The 18474-nt window shown below is 48.7% G+C and overlaps 1 protein-coding gene across 1 annotated transcript in view; it reads left to right on the top strand.

Annotated features, from left to right (window-relative positions):
* The window catches only part of MAP1B (microtubule associated protein 1B), an 83191-nt gene that overhangs the window by 20968 nt on the left and 43749 nt on the right, over positions 1-18474 (top strand). The window lies entirely within an intron of this gene.

Consider the following 18474-nt stretch of genomic DNA (forward strand, 5'->3'; position numbering starts at 1 on the left):
AGCTATCAATTACTTTCAAAGTCTTGGCAACCTAGAGGCTCTGGTTAAGAGCCAGCGTCTTGAGAAACAATAGGGTGGAGGTGGGGGTAGGAAATCCATGTTCTAATCCCTTCTGCTGCTGCTAAGTAGATTTGGGCTCTTACGGACAAATTACTTAGCACTTATGAATTTAGGTTTTATTGTCTGTTTCTTTTATATTATAGTTAATGTTCCATGATAGAATATTAATGTCTAGTGAAACAAGGCCATTCAAGTATTTAAAGAGTGGTTTGTATGTCAGGTTGATAAGTGTGGCGAGTATGTAAAGCCAAGATGTGTTATTTATTTATGTGAAGTTTCTTGGAATTCTTGGGATACAGTCACGTGCTTGGCTGCACAGTGAATGGAAACACATACGCTCAGTCTATTCTTTCTATAAATGCATATTGCTTATCTTATGGGATCTGCTCTGGCATCCTATACACAAACGAAATATATCCGTGCTTCCCACCTGGTCTCGGAAGAGCTCAAGGTAGGTCAGGGGGTAGACGTCAGCTGTGTAGGCCTACACTGTGGAGCACGATCTGTGGTAAGCACCCGGGAAGACCTCCGGTGCTCTCTGACAATGTAAAGGAGGAAGGGCCTCTAGCAAGGGGTGGGTGAGAGAGCTGCAGAGTTGAGATTTGTGGTGGATGCGCTTCCTTTTCTATGGGAGATGTGGTACACGGTGTTCGTGGTTCCCTGCTCCTGCAGCATTCACGGCCCTGCCTAGGTTACAGTGCTAGGGTGCACAGCTGTGTCTTGAATTTCATGGAGATCAGAGTGGGGCTACGTTGGTGTATGTTGTAGGAAACAGGAGCACTTGCACCGACACGATTTAAAAATATTTCTTGGACGATACGAGCATTCCTGTAAAGATTCTGCCACTTTGCTCTGAGGGGAGACTGGGAGTGAGAGAGGCCTGTCTGCATGTTCGTCGGCCTTTCTAAGCCTGGGACTAATCACACCTGTGTACACTGCAAAAATCCGGATGATAGAGAAGCGAGGCAAAGTGTCTAGGTCGGAAGTCAAAGGTTGGTGCTGTGACCTGGTTAGGGTTCCCGGGTCCCTCTGGACCACACCTTACGCACGTGGTCCTCGAGGTTCCGAACCTGTCCTGCGGCGCGTCCCATGTGCCTGCTTCAGCGACGCCGGGTGACTGTCAGGGCTCTGTCAGGCCAGCCCTCTGAACTGCTGTTTCCTTTATCCAGCCCATTTCTAAGTGGCTTCTCATGTCATCACATCTCTGCTGTTTGTCATTGACCTTCTGGTTTAAGTGTCTCCTCCTCCTCCTCCGTGGCAGTTGGTATCTCTCGTCCTACGGAGGACATATCTAACACCTCTACTTTTGCATATAAAATGACTTCTGCTGTGCCGTGTAGGATGTGACTGAAGCAGATGGTCCATGTATTGGATGAAACCAGTGCCCCTTAATGGGAAAACAAAAATAAAACCTGCCTTTTCCGTAAGTCTGACATGGAGCAGACTTTCTTCCCTTTGCAGGGGTTATTGTGGAGGTGGTAAAAATCCAGTTGCAGACAGATTAACTTTCTCAGTTAGTAGCTCCCTCCCAGATCTTGGCTACTCTCCTGACTCTGAAATTAAAATATATTGTAAAGAAATGTTGAGATACAAGTTGTTTTTTTCGTGAAATTTTTTTCCCAAAGTGGCCTGAACTCTCAGTCTGCAGACTCCACCGTTTGTCAAGTAGCCAAGCTCTTTTCCATTTATCCTTTCCGTTGCTTCTGTCTCTGTACGTCTTGAGCTCAACTTTAAGAATATGTGTAGTTCCTATGCTAGAACTTGTCTTCATACTCATCCTGTGTCTCATCATTTTCTCTTTGATCTTTGCCCCGCATTTGCCCTGTACGTCGCTGCTTCTGTCTCTGTACGTCTTGAGCTCAACTTTAAGAATATGTGTAGTTCCTATGCTAGAACTTGTCTTCATACTCATCCTGTGTCTCATCATTTTCTCTTTGATCTTTGCCCCGCATTTGCCCTGTACGTCGCTGTCCGTGTTCTGCAGTGGCCGTTCTACTCCCCATGTCCTTGGCTGCAGATTTAAATCCTACAGGTGCATTTTGTTTTTCCTGCAATCCTTTTGTTGATGCCACTGGCTTCTTTTTAAACGTCTGCCTGTGAATCAGCTCAGTCTATGTTGGTTCTCTGTCCTCTTGGAGAGATGGTGTCTACCATTTTCTGTAGACACCAAGTATCATTTTTGAAAAATTTGATTGTGTTCCCTATAGAACCATCTCTTGATTCTAAGAGGATTTTCCATGAAGCCATAAGATGATGCTCATTTTTTTCTCGTGGTGTGAAATCTTTTCAGAGATTTTTTTCTATTTGTGTTCTCCTTGTTCTACAGGGAGAGGTCTGCCCGGAGTCAGCATTTGCCAACGGAGAGGCTTGTGGGGGCCCCGTGCGATTGTCACTGCCCACTTGGGCCCTGACGGCTTCAGGCTTCCATGCCTAAGGCCTGTGCATCCGACTGGGGGCACATCCCCAGCCTGTGCCCTGTGGTCCGGCAGGCACTAGTTTGCTGTGGCCACTGAGAGCTTCTGCGTTTGACAGAGAGCGAGAAGGCCCCTTGGGGCTCCCCCGTACAGAAGAGATGCGGGGAGGATGGCACCGGCCTGTGGCCCTCCCGGGCCTCCCTCTGCCTCTGTTTACCGGCGCCACGGGGCTCAGATGGCGCCGTGGGGGCAGGTTCTGTGTAGGGTCAGGCTCCACCGGGTCCCCCAGGATGGGGGGGGGGGCAGCTGTCCTGTCGAAGGGGCTTGGGAAGGGGGTCCAGCGGCGCGGCAGGTGAAGCCTGGGCCCGGCCTCCCGCTCGTTCTTGGCCCCTGTCCCCTCTGTGAGCCTAGAGCCAGGCGACCGCGACACCTGGGTGGCGCTCCTGGGAAGTGTCGCGGCGCCTCCAGCCCAGCGGGTGCTGGCAGCCTTAGCTGGAGGGGTGCGTCCCAGGGGGCACCTCTGTGTTTTAGGTCGCCATGGCCAGTTTCTCTGGTTTTGTGTGTTTTCATGAATATTTCAGAAATTCACAAATCTGGGTAAGCATAGATTCGGCTCCTCCTTCTCCCAGCGCATTAGCCCACCGGCCTTCCTAATTCCAACCCAAAGTCATATATTTTTTTTTAAAGATTTTATTTATTTATTCACAAGACCCAGAGAGAGGCAGAGACCCAGGCAGGGGGAGAAGCAGGCTCCCTGCGGGGAGCCCAATGCGGGACTCGATCCTGGGACCCTGGGGTCACGCCCTGGGCCCAAGGCAGACACTCAGCCGCTGAGCCACCCAGGCATCCCTAAAATAGTAATTAAGTGATATGATCTTAGTTTGTAAAAGTCTGTAATGCTTGCAGAATGTAGTATCATCTTGACATCTTGAAAACCCTTCCAACTTATATTTTTAAGAGAGAATTACAGGTCATTTCTCCAAAACAAATTCTCCCGTCCGCTTGATGGGTTCCATGGGCAACAACATACCACATTTACTCTAAATAATGTGCAGATATTTTGTACTATACACGAATAGTTTACCAAATATGCTGTCTTTTTAAAAACAGATTTGTAGATAAAAGTGCTTAATAAAAAAAAAGGGGGGGGGGAGAAAATCTTTGTCAGTGATTGATGCTATTAACCTGCTATTCAAGGAAATGAATAAGAAACGTTAGCCAAGTGGGAAAAGCTGATTCATCTTGATGTAATGTTCAAATGACCAGTAACATTCGGGACTCTATAAAATCTACAGTAGTATTCAACTGTGATTTGTTCGGACTTTTGGTCTCTTTATCACGTTATTAGTTCTCTCTACTTGAAGTTCCCTAGAGCTAAATATTTCCATTTCTCTTTATCTAATAAGGACTTTAGATATTTCAAGTTTATATAAATCCCTCAATGGAATTGTAGAAAATCCCTTCCTGCCACCTCTCACTTCTGCTCAAAGAAGTGCCGCGTTGATTCTTGTCACCATATGAAAACCTGATGAATTACAGCTTTGTTTTTTCCTTTGGTTTCTGCATGTTTGTGAGCGAAAGTTTTACGTGTTTACACATTTACCCTACAGTTTGACTTGGTTGAATGCAAAACATGCAATTTTATTTGAATGGTCCCTTGGAGACCCAACGTTTGCATCAGAAAATTGAGGCTGAATCCATGGCCAAGGTAGCCCTTTGATTCCTGATTCTGTTGTATTGTCTCAGCAAGACTCCACCACTGCATTTAGAGGGTCCCATTGTATCCCAGAAAGGGCCCAGTGGGGAGGGCTTGCCCATACCCACAGCCACATCCCTTATCCTGCATATTAAGCCTGTGATTACAGCAGACATTGCATTTGTCTCCGGCTTCTGTGGAATGATGTCATTGCATGCATGTCAAACAGGGGATTAGCATGAAGAGAGAAGTCTTACTGACATTTTCATTTTCATCAAGAAGAATCTGGTTTTACTTCATTTTGTTAACTGGGACTGTTGTCTTACTTCATAGGAGAAATTTTTAAGGAGGGGAAAAAAAAGAACAGGAAAAACTTAAGAATGTAGAAGCAGACATGTACTGACTGCATAAATGGAAATGTGCTCTGTAGCACCACTCTGTCAATTAGTGAAAGAGTCTGGGACACAAAGCATGCCTGGGAAATCTGCTTCTTTTCTTACAAAAGCAGAATATCATTCTTCTCAAAGCCCTTAATGGCCTGGGCCCTGCTGCAGAAAATGTCCCTGAAAAAAGGAAAGCAAAGCCTGGCCATGGCTGGGTAGAAAGGGTTCGCAGGCGGTGGGTCCCATCGACTCTGAAATGTTTCCCTTTTTCATGATGGCATTCATCAAGTATGTTTTAAAGTTTCATTCCTTCCATCCCAGGGTAAAGCTCTTAGTTTCCTTTCTGTATGAAAAGAAAAAGAAAAATTCAGGGAAAGAGACCAGACTTAAAAGATACACTTTGAGCCCAGAGCTGAGTCCCTGAAAGAACATAATTTTTATCAGTCATTTATCAATTAAGTCCTTCAACAAAAATTAACAGAAAATCATAGACTTGAGGAACAGGAGTCATGTCTTCTTTTGGAACAGTCCATACCAATAACTGCATCAGAAAAATTGGGTTCAAATGCCAGCCCTGGCATTTACTTAGCCATGTGCCTCTGGGCAACTGGATTGCTCTGAGTCAATGTTCAGTGTTCATCCCTACAGTGGAGTTAACTAGATAGTGCCTGCACCTAGGTTGTGCCCACTACCCACTGGTGTTTGTTTTGCATCTCCAAAAATGATTTCCTTTTAGAAAACAGGATAGTGGGGCACCTGGGTGGCATCTAACTCTTGATTTCAGCTCAGGTCATGCTCTCACAGTGGTGAGTCGGGCTCTGCACTGAACGGGGAGCCTGCTTAAGATTTTCTCTCTCTCTCTCTAATAAATAAATGTTAAGAAAACAGGATAGTTTTCTGAGGTGACCTTACTACTCCATTGGTAAAGGTGGCAACCTCCTCGTTGTGTTTGTCTCCCCCGTTTCCCTTCAGTGTTTTGCAGACCCTTGCTAGTCGAGAGTCCCTCCCTGGGGAGGGAACTGGGAGCTCCGAGACTGAGGGTACCTGGAGTAGATAGGCTCTGGAATTTCAGTCTTTTTGAACTTTGCCAAAGCATTGGAAGAATTCTTAAGAGTTCCCGCAGATTTTCTTGGGAGATTTTCAAACTCTTATAATGTTTCTCACTTTTCTATATTTGGACATTAGAATTTTCTTAGCATCCAGTTTCTTTGGAACAGAGTTGTCCTGTGAAGAAGTATGAATCCAATCCAAATCTGGCCCTCTTGCCAGGTGATAATTTTCCATTTAAATTGCCCTGAGGCCTTTCTATTTTCATTTTTGTTTTGCCTTGAAAGGCAGCAGCTGGTGAGCCACTTCTCTTTCCTCACCTGACTCTTCAGGTCCAGTTACCTAGCCAATTGTTGCTCATTAGAATGATATTTCATCAGGAAATGAAACTGATGAATGTAGGGGAAGGGAAGAAAAAAATAAGATGGAAACAGGGAGAAAAACCTTAAGAGGCTCTTAACTATAAGGAACTAATTGAGAGTTGCTGGAAGGGAGGGGGGTGGGGGATAGGGTAGTGGAGGGATGGGGACTGAGGAGGGGCGAGTTGATGGAATGAGCACTGGGTGTGATATGCAACTGATGAATCTCTAAATTCTCCCTGTGAAACTAATAATACACTATGTGTTAATTACATTGAATTTAAATAAAACATTTAAAAAACGATATTTCAGAAAAAAATTCTGAGTCACCCTTGGTTTTGGGGTGTAGCACAACTGGATTTGACCACAGAAGTCTCCAGTTGGAACTCTTCAAGGTCATTGTGTTCAGTTGTCTGATGAGAAGGAAACCTGGGTAGCCTAGATGGTAGGAAAAGGGAGATAGTCTCAGTTGCTTTTCACTGGGGGACATAATCATTTTATTCCTTTTATTCCTAGTCTCTGTCAGATTCTGCCCAGATGAGACCTGGCCTAACGTTTTATTTAGAACGTTTTATTCTCTCTACTTGAGTGTTGGCCAGCCACTCCCTTCCCTTACAATTAGAGCGTGTTCTGGAATTATTTTGCCTTCTGCTCTGATTATAAACTACAAACTTGTAAATTTTGTCAACTAAATCCAAGTCAGCCTACACAAAAAAAAATCTTGTTCAGAGGTCGTTAAGATGAATGACTAACATATGAATCTTTTTTTGGACAAGGACAATATACAGTTTATTTTATAAAAATACACGAACTCAGTTTTTGAGTGTTTTTACATTTGGTCCTTACAAGCTGTAGAGAGATCCAGATTTTTGCATCTTTTTTTACCCAGCGGACTGAGCGCCTTCATTGTTAGGGAAGGCTATGGTTATGGCTCACCAAATCAGTGGGCTTCTTGGAGTGATTGACGTTTTTGTTTATATCCGAACTCTCAAGGGCTGAGTAATGAGTCATGGTACCAAAAGTCAGTCCAGTTCATTTATCAGGACGGCTTTTTACAAGGCGGCTCTTCCATTTGTCTTCCTGGGGATGTCAGACCATTTGGTGATAGATCCTGTAGCTTGGCTGTTGACCTCCGTGGATATGAGTGAAATCAGTGACCTCTTGGCCTTGTTGCTGTACTTAGTTGATCATCTTGACAGCCTCTTTCTGCAGAACCTTTGAGTGGATAGCGTTCTCTAGATCAGTTGACTGGGGCATACATGCAGCAAATGTGTTCCATAGCTGTTACTTTCTGTAAGCCACACATTAAACCATATTTTCCAGTTGAATTACATGCAGACCTTCTGAACTTTAACTGGTAAGACCCATCTTCATCGCAGATTAAGTAGCAGCAGCTTTCCTAATGTGTCTGGCTGAATCAAGTCTGTGTTGATTTTAAATGATCTACAACCAGAACGTATCAGCGTGTAGGAGTAGCTCTGGTTTGAAGAGGCATCTTTCTAAAAAATGCCTTTTGTAGAAATAAATAATAAGGCTGCCTCTCTCCATTCATCTAACTCTAAAACTTGGGTTTTCAATGATTTTAATTCCTTCAAATAAGGCACATATACCTGTGTCCAGAAATGGCTTTGAAATGACGCAGAGCTAAACTTTGCTTTCTCTTAATAGTGTCTAAGATGCCTTAATTGTCCATTTAAATGAAGTAACCTTAAAAAAATTTAAATATGAACAAAGATTCTTAGTCATAAGATCCACGTGTATGAAATATCATAAATGACTTCAATTAACCATTCATCTTTTGTTCCCAACACTTTACTATAAATCCGCATGGAAAAAGTATTAACTCTGCATCCCATCTTGGAAATATGAAGCATTAGTCCATTTTGTTTAGTTTTGTTACCAGCAGGTGGCATGAGTTATTGCTATGCTAGTGACGTTATAAAAACGAATGCGTCTCGTCACTTTAAATTTTGTATATTTAAAATTGATTCCCAAAGTTTTCACCCCAGTTAAAAGTCTAATATCTTTATTATATAAAGAGCTCTTGCAAATAAATAAGTAAAACCTTGTCATTTCAGTAGAGGCATGGGTACAGACATGAACATTTGATTTACACGCACATGTGCATGCACGTGCACACACACTGGAGGAAGGAAGGGGGTTTGGGAGAGATAGAGATAAAAATGACGAATTAGCCAAAACATAAATAATATTCTAACCATAAATTAAGAAATACAAATGAACAGAACAAGATACAAATTTTTTACCTAGAAGTTTCAAGGCTTTGAAAGATGATACCAGTCATTATTGGCAGGGGAAAGAGGATAGGTACCTTCATATTCTGCTATTTGGATTTAAGCAGCCTTTCTGGAATGGACTTTTTCCATCTATAGAATCTCAATACTGCTCACACATGGACACAGTAATTCCCTGTTGGGAATTTATTCTATACAAAGAAGCGGAGATACTCACAAAAAAACTGTATAAAAAGATGCTTACTGCCACATTATTTGTATCTATGAAAAAGTGGGAAAAAATCTAACATTTTCAGTAATAATGAATGGTGTAATGAGTAGAAATTCATCAGTAGGATGTAATATTTGGCCACATTATAAAGGATATATTTAAAGAATCTTTACTGATGTGTAATATTGAGTGGAAAAGGCAGGATATGTGAAATAACGTAATCCCACTTGGGTTCCAAGGGAATTTTTGCATTCTGATCAACTAGATGCACCCACATTTTAATATGGGTTACCCCTGAGGAGTAGGTCAACAAGTTGTTTTAATCTTCTTCCTTTTTCTTATTTATTTATTTTTTTTACACTTTGCACAGGCGGTAGATGTCGTTTTACAATCAGAAACGCGTACACATTTTCAGAAATATGAGCCTCGCTAGCATGGGAGACATGAATCACGATTGCTTTTGTATTTCTCATGAAAACGAGATTCAATAGTAAGTTACATGTCTGGGGAAAATAGAGCTCGTTCGAGTCAGAGGTTGGAAAGCTCTTCTGAATCCTAACCTCAGGAACCTCAGACCAGCCTGTAGTGGAGTAATGACACGGCACAAAAAGCCGCAGATGTCAGTTTGAGTTAAGGAGGTTCGGGTGGATACACGGAACAGCCGGTTGCGGCCAAGCTCCACTCCTCCCTCATCTCCCGCCCTCGTAACCTCTGGGGCCATCCCGTGCTTCCTTATTTAATTCACATCAAAGTGCTTCCCACTGGGGTTGGACTCAAAAGCCTGGATTCTCGTTCTGGCTGCTGTAATAATACATTTTGCACGTCACCTTGGGTGAGTCACCGAGATCTCTGGATTCTGAGCTTTCTTCCAGTGTTGGACATTAATTTTTAATGTTTCTCTTTTTTTGCAACGTGGCATTCTGATGCATTCTTGAGCCCCATGAGGTGAGCGGGGGTGGGTCTCCTGTGGTGTCTGACCAAGGCTGAGGAAGAGCGAGGCTGCTTCTGGGTCGCACCCTTGGCTCAGATGCATCTGACATCATGCTGGTCCTGGCATGTATGAATAATAAGTCACCCTGACCTAAGTCATCGAAAAAGGCTGCAGTCGAGGGTAAGGAAGGCAGTTTAGTTCTCGCGTGGAGGTCACGAAATGGAAGGAGGGACATGTTACAGAAGAGGAACAGGACCGGCGTATACTTTTACAATATATTTTTTCCTACATAAGAATTCAAGTTCATTATTCTCAAGTTAGCGTTGATCTCGTCAGTGGCCGAGGCGGTTTAGGGTTGAGACTAAAGGGGCAGCAGGTAGGCCTGCACCTGGCATAGGGCACAGAGGAGGGCCCGTCCGGGGGGTCGCCGTCGGGCCTAACAGCAGGCTTTTGTTCAGAAACGTTGTGTAGGAATGTTTTGTAAACTTTTACCTTAACCGCGTTACCAAAAGGGATCTGGTGACCGGTGCCTACGTCCAGAATCGGGGCAAAGGTCGCACAGAACCTGCCCTTACTCACCCACACTGCGTCCAGATGTTATTCTGTTCTTTCTCCTTCGTTCTATTCTTTTGAAAAATACCGGTTGCGAATTACTAACGTGATTTCCTGCCACACGGAAGTGGCGCGGCCCGTGGGGACGGTGAGCGGGGAGAGCTTCCGAGGAGGTGCCAGGTGTCCTCGCGGGGGAGCCGGCAGGAGAAGCATCCTTTGTGCGTTAAGCTCCTTGCGACAGAAACGGGAACCGCGCGCGCGTGCACACGTGCACACACGCGCACACTCGCTGCGGGAGGAAGGGTGGGGTCTGCACCTGTCCACGCACCTTCCCTGGGGGCACCTGGGACAGCGACGGTCGTGCTACGGAAGCAGTCGCGTGCGTTCCGACCTGGATCCCTGTGTTGCCTAGGGCCGGGCCCCGGGGGGTCTGCAGTGTCCCTTGTGGCTTTTGCCCTTTGTGTCTCGCTCCAGGTTCGAGCGCGGGGCTCCTTGTGCTAGAGAGAGGCTCGGGCAGCAGCTGGGGGTGGGGGGGCTGCCGGCCTTCTGGGCCCTTCTGGCGGCGCCCTCAGCCTCTGCTCTGCTCGGCCTCGCGCTCTTCTAGTGTCTGTGTGTCCGTCTGTCTTGAGCATCGCCCAGACCTTTGCTCGTGCAACACACCGGGTCTGTGCTCTGTCTTCCGTCCTGGGTCCCCCCTTCCTGTTGTCCCCCCGCTTCTGCCCTTGGGCTGCAGGGGCCCTGGTCACCAGCGAAGTGGTGTCTGACCGGCTCGGGAGCCTCGAGCTGTCCCGTCGCCAGCAGGCTTTCCGCGGCCTCGGCTGCCCCGGGGGGAACCGACGGCAGAGCCGACTTCAGCCTCGCTGGGGCAAGTGGGGCAGAGTGGCGGGTCCCCGAGAGCACCGCCCGGCCTGGGGCCTGTGGAGGCCACCCCGTCCCGGCGACCCGGCCCCAGCGCCCCAGCCCCATCCCCACCTGCGGAGGCCCACCCGGTCCCAGCATCGCGCTGCCCACGAGCCGGAGCAGGCGGGGGCCGCGCCCGCTCCTTATACCGGGACCAGCGGGGCTGTGCCTTCTGGTTAGTATGGGGTCAGGGTTTCAGGAGAGAGAGAGAGAGAGAGAGAGAGAGCTTCCTTTGTTTCCGCCCTGATTGTGCCTCGTGGGGTGACAGCGGCCCGTGGTGGCCCGGGGACTGGCCTCGCCCGCACCGTGACCGCCGGGCCCAGGGAGGCCGCACCCCTGGGCGCTGGCGCCCCGACTGCCCCAACCTCCCGCCGCACCCCCGCGCGCTGCCACGGGCTCCTGCACAGGGACACACAGCCTCTCTCCTGAGGTGCTGAGGCAGACACTGGGCCACCCGGGGAGCTTCCCTGGTGACAGCCTGCCGCCCCCGGCCCCCGAGCACCGGCAGCAGGGGCCCCGCCGGGTCTGGGCTGTCCTGCGCCCACCGTGCGCCTCCCCGTGTCCCGCCTTATGTGGGGGGCTGGGGGCTGGGGCTGGGGATTGGGGGCCGGGGACTGGAGGCTGGGGACTAGGGACCGGGGTTGGGGCCAGATCTGAGCTGCTGTAAAGCCAGGCACGGTTTAGGGAGTGAGGAGGTTCCTGGGTGGGTGGGGGCGCGGCTCGGGGTGCAGCGGGATCCACAGGAGGCCTGCCCACCTGTGCGCGGGGGGGCCCCCCTTTCCGCACCCTGGGCTCTCATTAGGCAAGAGGGGGGCTGGGCTCCCTGCACCGCCACTGTGTGGTGAGGCCGGAAGCTGCCCAGAGGTGTCAAAGCCCCGGGGCTCTGGAGCCGCTGAGAAATTGTGACCTGCAGACGCACGGACACTATCGGGGCCCCAAAAAGATCCCTCTAAAAGTAATTACATAAAGTTGTGTGCTTCTCAATTCCAAAGATGATCTGAGGAGACCTAGGGCTTTTCAAGTTAAAGAGGCTTAAAATTAAAATTCTCAGGGAAAGAAATGCTCCTCCCGTGGAGGAAGGGAAATTCCCCAGTGGAGGTTCCAAGGACAACAAAGGGCTGGTAAACTGACTTCAGGGCGCGTGGTGCTCTTGCAAAAAGAATCAGGGGCTAAACCAGAACTGGGATGAGCCATTTTTTTATAGGGGCCATCGCCTATATTCACACATGTTTTTTAGCTTCTGGCTTTTATCTTCCGTGTCTTACTTAATAGACAGGGGAGGTGGCAGCGAATTGAGGCATAGAGCTTTCCAGTGGTTTGAAGACAAGATGGAATCATTCAAAGCCTCACTTCACAGTCCGTCTTTCACATGTAAGATTTTCTGGTTCTTGTGTGAAATCCACGGAAGAAAGTGTGATTGCCTTGGTGTCACCAGGTGGGAGGTCTCGTAAAGGACTTTTCTGTTGTGTTCTTAAGGTGTGTGTGAGCAGTTGCTAGAGGAGGATACAGGTATTGGCCAAGCATGGAAAAATCTTTACACATGCCATAGATGAGCTGGAGAGTTGGACCAGGATTCCCAGAAAAGAAAACACGAAATACTAGTCTCAAGAATTCAGTAATGAAAGACTACGCCGCCGTGTTGAGCTACTACACATAAAAGAGCAGGATTAGTGCAATTCAAGGAGCAAACGAGGAGTCCTTCTTAGGGCTGTGGGCTGAGGCGGTGCAGTGAGGCCTTGTCTGAACACCCGAAGCACAACGCAATGGAAAACCAATGGAAGGTGATGGTCACGAATGTCCACAGTTGAGTGATGTCGTTGTGCCTTCAGTGTCCTGTTGGAGCAGATCTGTGGGTTTGCCCTCGCGTGAAATGGTCCTAGCTGGGGTTTTGGAATACATGCGTCCTTTAGAAGACATGCTGTCCGCCTTGGTGTCCTCCCTTGGTATCATACTGTGGGGTGTCTCTTTCCGAATCACCTTCAGTTGTTCCTTCTGGATTGCTTTCCTAGGGCTGCCATAGCAAGGAATCCCAGGCCGGGTGGTTTTGACAACCAAAGCTCATTCTTTCGCACTTCTGGAGGCCAGAAGTCCGAGATCAAGATGTCAGGGAGGCTGGTTGCTTCTGGAGGTTGTGAGGGAGGACGATTCCGCACCTCTCTCCGGGCTCCTGGGGGTTGCCGGCCATCCTTGGCATCCTCGGCTTGTAGACCCGTCACTCCCGTATCTGCCTGTGTCGCAACGTGGTGTGTTCTTGTATCTCAGTCTTGATTTTCTCTTCTTATAATGACATCAGTCATTGGATTAGGGCCCACCCTAATCTGATATGACCTCACCATCACTATTTATGTCTGCAAAGACCCTGTTTCCAAATAAGGTCACATTCTGAGGTTCCAGGTGGACGTGACCGTGTTCCACCCAGGACCTTCCATCAATTTTATTCCTTCAAATCTTTTACTATGTGTAGACTATTAAACCCATCTTAGAGAGAGAGAGAGAGAGAGAGAGATACAGATTTATTCTGTGTGATAAACCTTGAGGGATCTCCCTGGAATAAGGTCTGTGAACTTTATAGTGTTTTAACTTCGTGGGATCTATTTTAGAACATTCCCCTCCAGCCCCCGCTTGTTTTTCTTGGATTCTAGGCTGAATGTCTCGCAGTGGAGACTGCTGGATGAAGAGCTTTTGAGCACACGAACTGTTATGCTTGGATCTTCTTGAGTGCCTTCAGGGTGCTGGGGACAAAGTGAGCCAAGTAATGCCTCTGAGGTGCAGTCTAAGCCATAACTAGAAATGTGGGCGAGGAGGCGGCAAGGGGGGAAAATCCCAGAATAAATTCCTTTTTACGACTAAAACACAAATCCCTCTCTTCTCTTGGCCATGTGAGTTGCTGGAGACTGTTGCCACTTGTGCGTGATTTTAGAGAAGGGCCCCATCCCTGCCTGTCTCTAGAGCTGCCCGTGAATTACCCTCTGTATCGGCACAGATCACATTCTGCACAGCTGTGGGGGGCACACACTCCCTCCTCCACTCAATTTATTAATATTTTTGAGAACCATCCTTGTGCAGATTTACCCGGTGGGCGGGAAGGGCTTTGGCCTCTAGATAGAAAGCCCCAATGGAAGACGTTCATCGACACAGTATGAAATTGTAGAAAGATCCTCCTGGGAATTTGAGATCTTTTGCATCAACCTTTTTTTTACGTCTTTGCTGAAAGAAAATACTAAACCTCAGAGGAACACAAAGAAAGGGAATGATATTAAACACAGAGTGATTTTAATCTTTGGCAGCAGCCTACATACTCAAAAAAAAAAAAAATCCCGTTTTCATTGTCGTGCACCTGTCATTACTCTGAATGAGTTCTCTCTTGATGGATGGTGGTCTTAAAAGCTTGCTGGTTTTCATTAGCAAAGCGAAATGGGGTGCCAGTGCGAATGCTCTGTCATTCTGATGGAGTGTAATGCGCGAATCGGTGTGATTATCCGATGTTTGCTTAATCAGCAAGAGTTTGAAGGGGAATGTTGCACAACTCCGAAGTGGCCTGATTTCACCTGATTTTCCATTCAGATGCCAAGCATCCTCTCCAAGAAGCAGTGAAGTGCTGGTGGGTTTCCTTAAGGCACAAGGCAGTGGCAGGGAGGAAACTGAGTCTCTAAACCGCTGCCTAATCACGATAACGCCCGGGGTGCATTTAGGGCCCTTGCCCTAGGTCGCAGGCGCAGTCCTCACCATTGTTTTAGAAATGCCACGTCTTTATTAGGTGTGAGGCATGGTGTGTTGTTCCGTGGGTCCAGGGATGATGAACAACCAGCCAGATCCGTTAGGTTCCTTTTAGGAGGAAAGTACCACCTGGGGACGTGGGCAGTTTCCTGGGAATCCTACCTGAAGGGCTGGAACTGGATACAGAGAGAGGCCAAGTCAGGGACTCACTGGGAGTGACATGAGAAAAGCTACGCAGGTTAAATGCACACGCTTCTTCTGGATGGAGAGCGTCTCTTTTAGAAGGAAGGAGTTTGTTCAGTCGAGCTCTTTCAGAAACCCTTGCAAAGAGGGACACTGATTTTTTTTTATTATTATTAACTTATTGAAATCCATTTATTTCAGCCCAGTGTGACACCAGAACCAAAAACCCGAGGAGTGCCCCGGGGCTGGATCTCGCCGCTACCCAGCTCATCTAATTTGGACTAGATTGCTTTTTTCATTAAATCTAAAAATAATTTCAGGCAGGCCACCTTTCTAGGGATTTCTATGGTGAATCATATTCTAGGCAAGAATCCTTGCGTTTCTTAGAGAGCTGGTGGCTCTTGAGTCTGGGTTTGTTCCCTTTTCTTCCATGACGCCTGCCGGCCTTGATCTTCGTTCTGGATGACAGCGAATGTGAATAGTAAATGGCAGTTGCCGAACGCTCACCGTGTGCCAGGCACCGGTTGAGGTGCGTTCTGCGTAGACTCCCGAGAGGAAGGGCACTGTTACTATTCCCCATTAGCCCTGACGAGATGGGCACAGAATGGTTCAGTAGCCTGCCTGAGGCCTCACAGCCAGCGGATGATGGAGATGGGGCTAAGACTAGCAATCTGGCTCCAGAGCCCACTACTCAATTTTGAATCCCCTTGAAGACCAATAGGTAAAGCCTTCAATAGGTAAAGAACTCCCGTATCCCCGGGCAGAGAATCTGAGGACCTGGTAGGTCTGGGGCAACTGGATTCCAAGCATAAGAAGCACATGCTCTTGACATACGGCATCAGCCTCTATCTAGGGTCCCTAAACCCTTTTTTTTTTATTTATGTATTATTTAAAAAGATTTTTGTTTATTCATGAGAGACACAGAAAGCGAGGCAGAGACACAGGCAGAGGGAGATGCAGGCTCCATGCAGGGAGCCTGACGTGGGACTCGATCCCAGGCCTCCAGGATCATGCCCTGGGCTGCAGGTGGTGCTAAACCGCTGAGCCACCCGGGCTGCCCTTATTTTTTTTTTTTTTTTTTTTAAAGCAGAGCCTAATTGGCAGTGGGATATGCTACAGGATATTCTCTTATACACCGCTGTCGGAAGGATCTATTTTATCAAAATCCTCTTTTTAAAAAAAAAAAGAAATGAAAAAAGAGCAAAGCTTACCATCAACACCGCTATATCAGAAAGGCCTGTCTTTGTCACCGAGCCAACATCTTGAAGAATACCTGTGCTTATCACTTGCCCCCATCACTATGGATATTCCAGATTCTAGAAATTACTGGAAGATGCTTTTGTAGTCGTTAAAAAAAGAAGAGGGTGGAGATAATGCGGGAGCCCTGACAGCCCTGACATAGCTGCACAGCCCCAGGAAGCCCAGAGGGAGGCCCACAGAGGACCCCCTGCCCAATGACTAATTGGCTGGTGTTCACAGGGCCTCCCCAGCACTGCCCATGCCCTCCTCCGGGTACAGCCGGAGGATTAGTGGGGTGATGGGGGTGGCCAGCTGGGAGCGGGGAGGCCTTGGAAGAGATGTCAAGGGAGGAAATTGGTGGCTATTAGATGGACTGGGGTTGGAGGCTGTTGCCTGGGAAACCCTACCGATGACAAAGTGAGCCCAAGGAGGATCCAGTTTGGGGTCATCGCTGACAGATTTATAGACTGAAAAACAAGGCCTTCTTACCCAAACCCAAATAAAAAGTCAGTGTGAGAAGTAGAGGGCCTGTGCAGAGAAGCGTTCAGGACTGTGGTTTCCCAAAACTTCTTTTGGGTAAATCAGCCAATTTGGAAAGTGGTCATTCTCTGTAAACACAAGAGCAACTTTCACATATAAAAATGTGTGTATTTATTTTAACGGATATTCTCATGTCCAACCCAACATGGTTTCTGCCCTTTGTAGTCTTCTGGAAGCTGCGCGGTTGAGAATTGAGCCCACCCGCCCCCCCCCCCCCCCCGCCCCGAGGTCTTAGGCAACACTGTTCCTTCACACTACCTTGGGAGACCTTTCCTTTTTCTACCCCAACGATTTATCTCCCCTTGGAAAAATGTACTAGACCTGGGAGGGGCGGTAAGCAGAATCTAACCTCCCCGTCTTCAGAACTGGCCTGTTTCTCCGCGGATCCTCAGCATACACCTGGTGAGTCCCTATGTTCGACAGGACATGGTGGCGATTTGCTGCCTGGGCTAAAAAGATGGTTAGGTCCTTGGTGAGCTTCCTAGGGTCCCGCTTCCTGGGATTGCAGAGCTTGAGTTTGCAGACAGGTTGTTGGAGCTCCCCTGGACGCCCCCGGGTGGAGCCCGCTCAGTGGGGAGGCCTCTGTCCTCCTGTGTCCCTCCTCTGTCCGGGCTGCATTCAGAGCCATGGAGCTGAGCAGGGTGGCGGACAACGGGTGGCGGTGGGGCAGGAGGTGGGAGCACAAGGGAAGTGTCCTCTCTCTCTTTTTTAAAGATTTTACTTAGAGCGCGAGCTCACAAGCAGGGAGGAGGGCAGAGGGAGAGGGAGAAGCAGGCTCCGCGCTGAGCAGGGAGCCCGACGGGGGGCTCGACCCCGGGACCCCGAGATCATGACCTGAGCCCAAGGCAGACGCTTCACCCACTGAGCCCCCCGGGCTCCCAGACGGTCTTCTCTTGAACCTCTAGATACACCCCGTAGCCAGAGGAAGTGAGACAAATGAAATTCAAAATAGGAATTTAAATTTATTCCTCAAAGCCAGCGTCTCTGGGATTGTTGGCTTTTCCTTCCTGACTATTCGTGTAGCCACTTGCATGCACCACGGGTGGGGAGGGGGGGGGACCATCTCTGCGGGATTAGGCTTGTTTCAGGATCTGGCTGCGCGTGGTGTGTGTGGGGATCCCACAGGATCCCACTTTCCTAATAGGACCGGGGCCTGGCTGTTTCCACATCTTTTACGTGCTTAAGTTTTCATCTGTTCCTTAAAATTGGGTGGATGCTCATTCTCACTTGGTTTTTACAAACACGAATGTATCGGCTTCGTGTGCAACACAAGCAGACTGGCCCATTTAAACCAACGCCTCAGCTTGCCAGGGCCCGTGTCTGCTTTTCCTAGAGGATGTTACTATACACCAACTACCGACCCCACTTCGGGTTTTCCGCGCCCACGGCCCGCGGGGCACGGGGTTGGCGTCTCCTTTGCTCATGGGCTGAGATTTCTCTCTGGTGGTAACTGGCAACTGGCCTCGTGTCCGAAGCATCGTGCACGGGCCCCGGTGTCCAGGTGGACGCAAACGCCGTGGCTCAGGCTGTGGGAAGAGGCGTGGGCAGCACGCTGGCCATGGAGTCGCGGCCGGGGCTCGGGGCGCCCCGGGCACTTCTGCTCTCACGGGCAGACCCACCGTCCCTCCCCAAAGGTGGGGAGCCCTGTCTCCTGGTGGGACGATCGGCAGAAGGAACCCGGAGAGTCGGCGGGACCATCAGGACAGACGCGGGTACTCGGGGCTCTGCCACAGGGCATCGTGGACCTGGGGACTCACCGGGACTGGGCTCCAGCCCACAGGCTGGGCTCGACTGCCCCCCTCGCCGCCCCCCACGCTGCTGACCTCCACATCCCTTCTGAGTGAGGAGGGGATGGAAGGGGGGGCCACGGCAACTGCAGGGTGCTGCTGCTTCCCACAGCGTTTCCTGGGACGAGGCGTCCGTGAGCAGCCCCGGGTGGAACAGCACCTGACCAGCCCTGATCTTCGCCGTATCTGTCCGTGGGGTC

Source organism: Canis lupus, chromosome 2 (genome assembly GCF_003254725.2).
Source record: "Canis lupus dingo isolate Sandy chromosome 2, ASM325472v2, whole genome shotgun sequence".
NCBI lineage: Eukaryota > Metazoa > Chordata > Mammalia > Carnivora > Canidae > Canis > Canis lupus.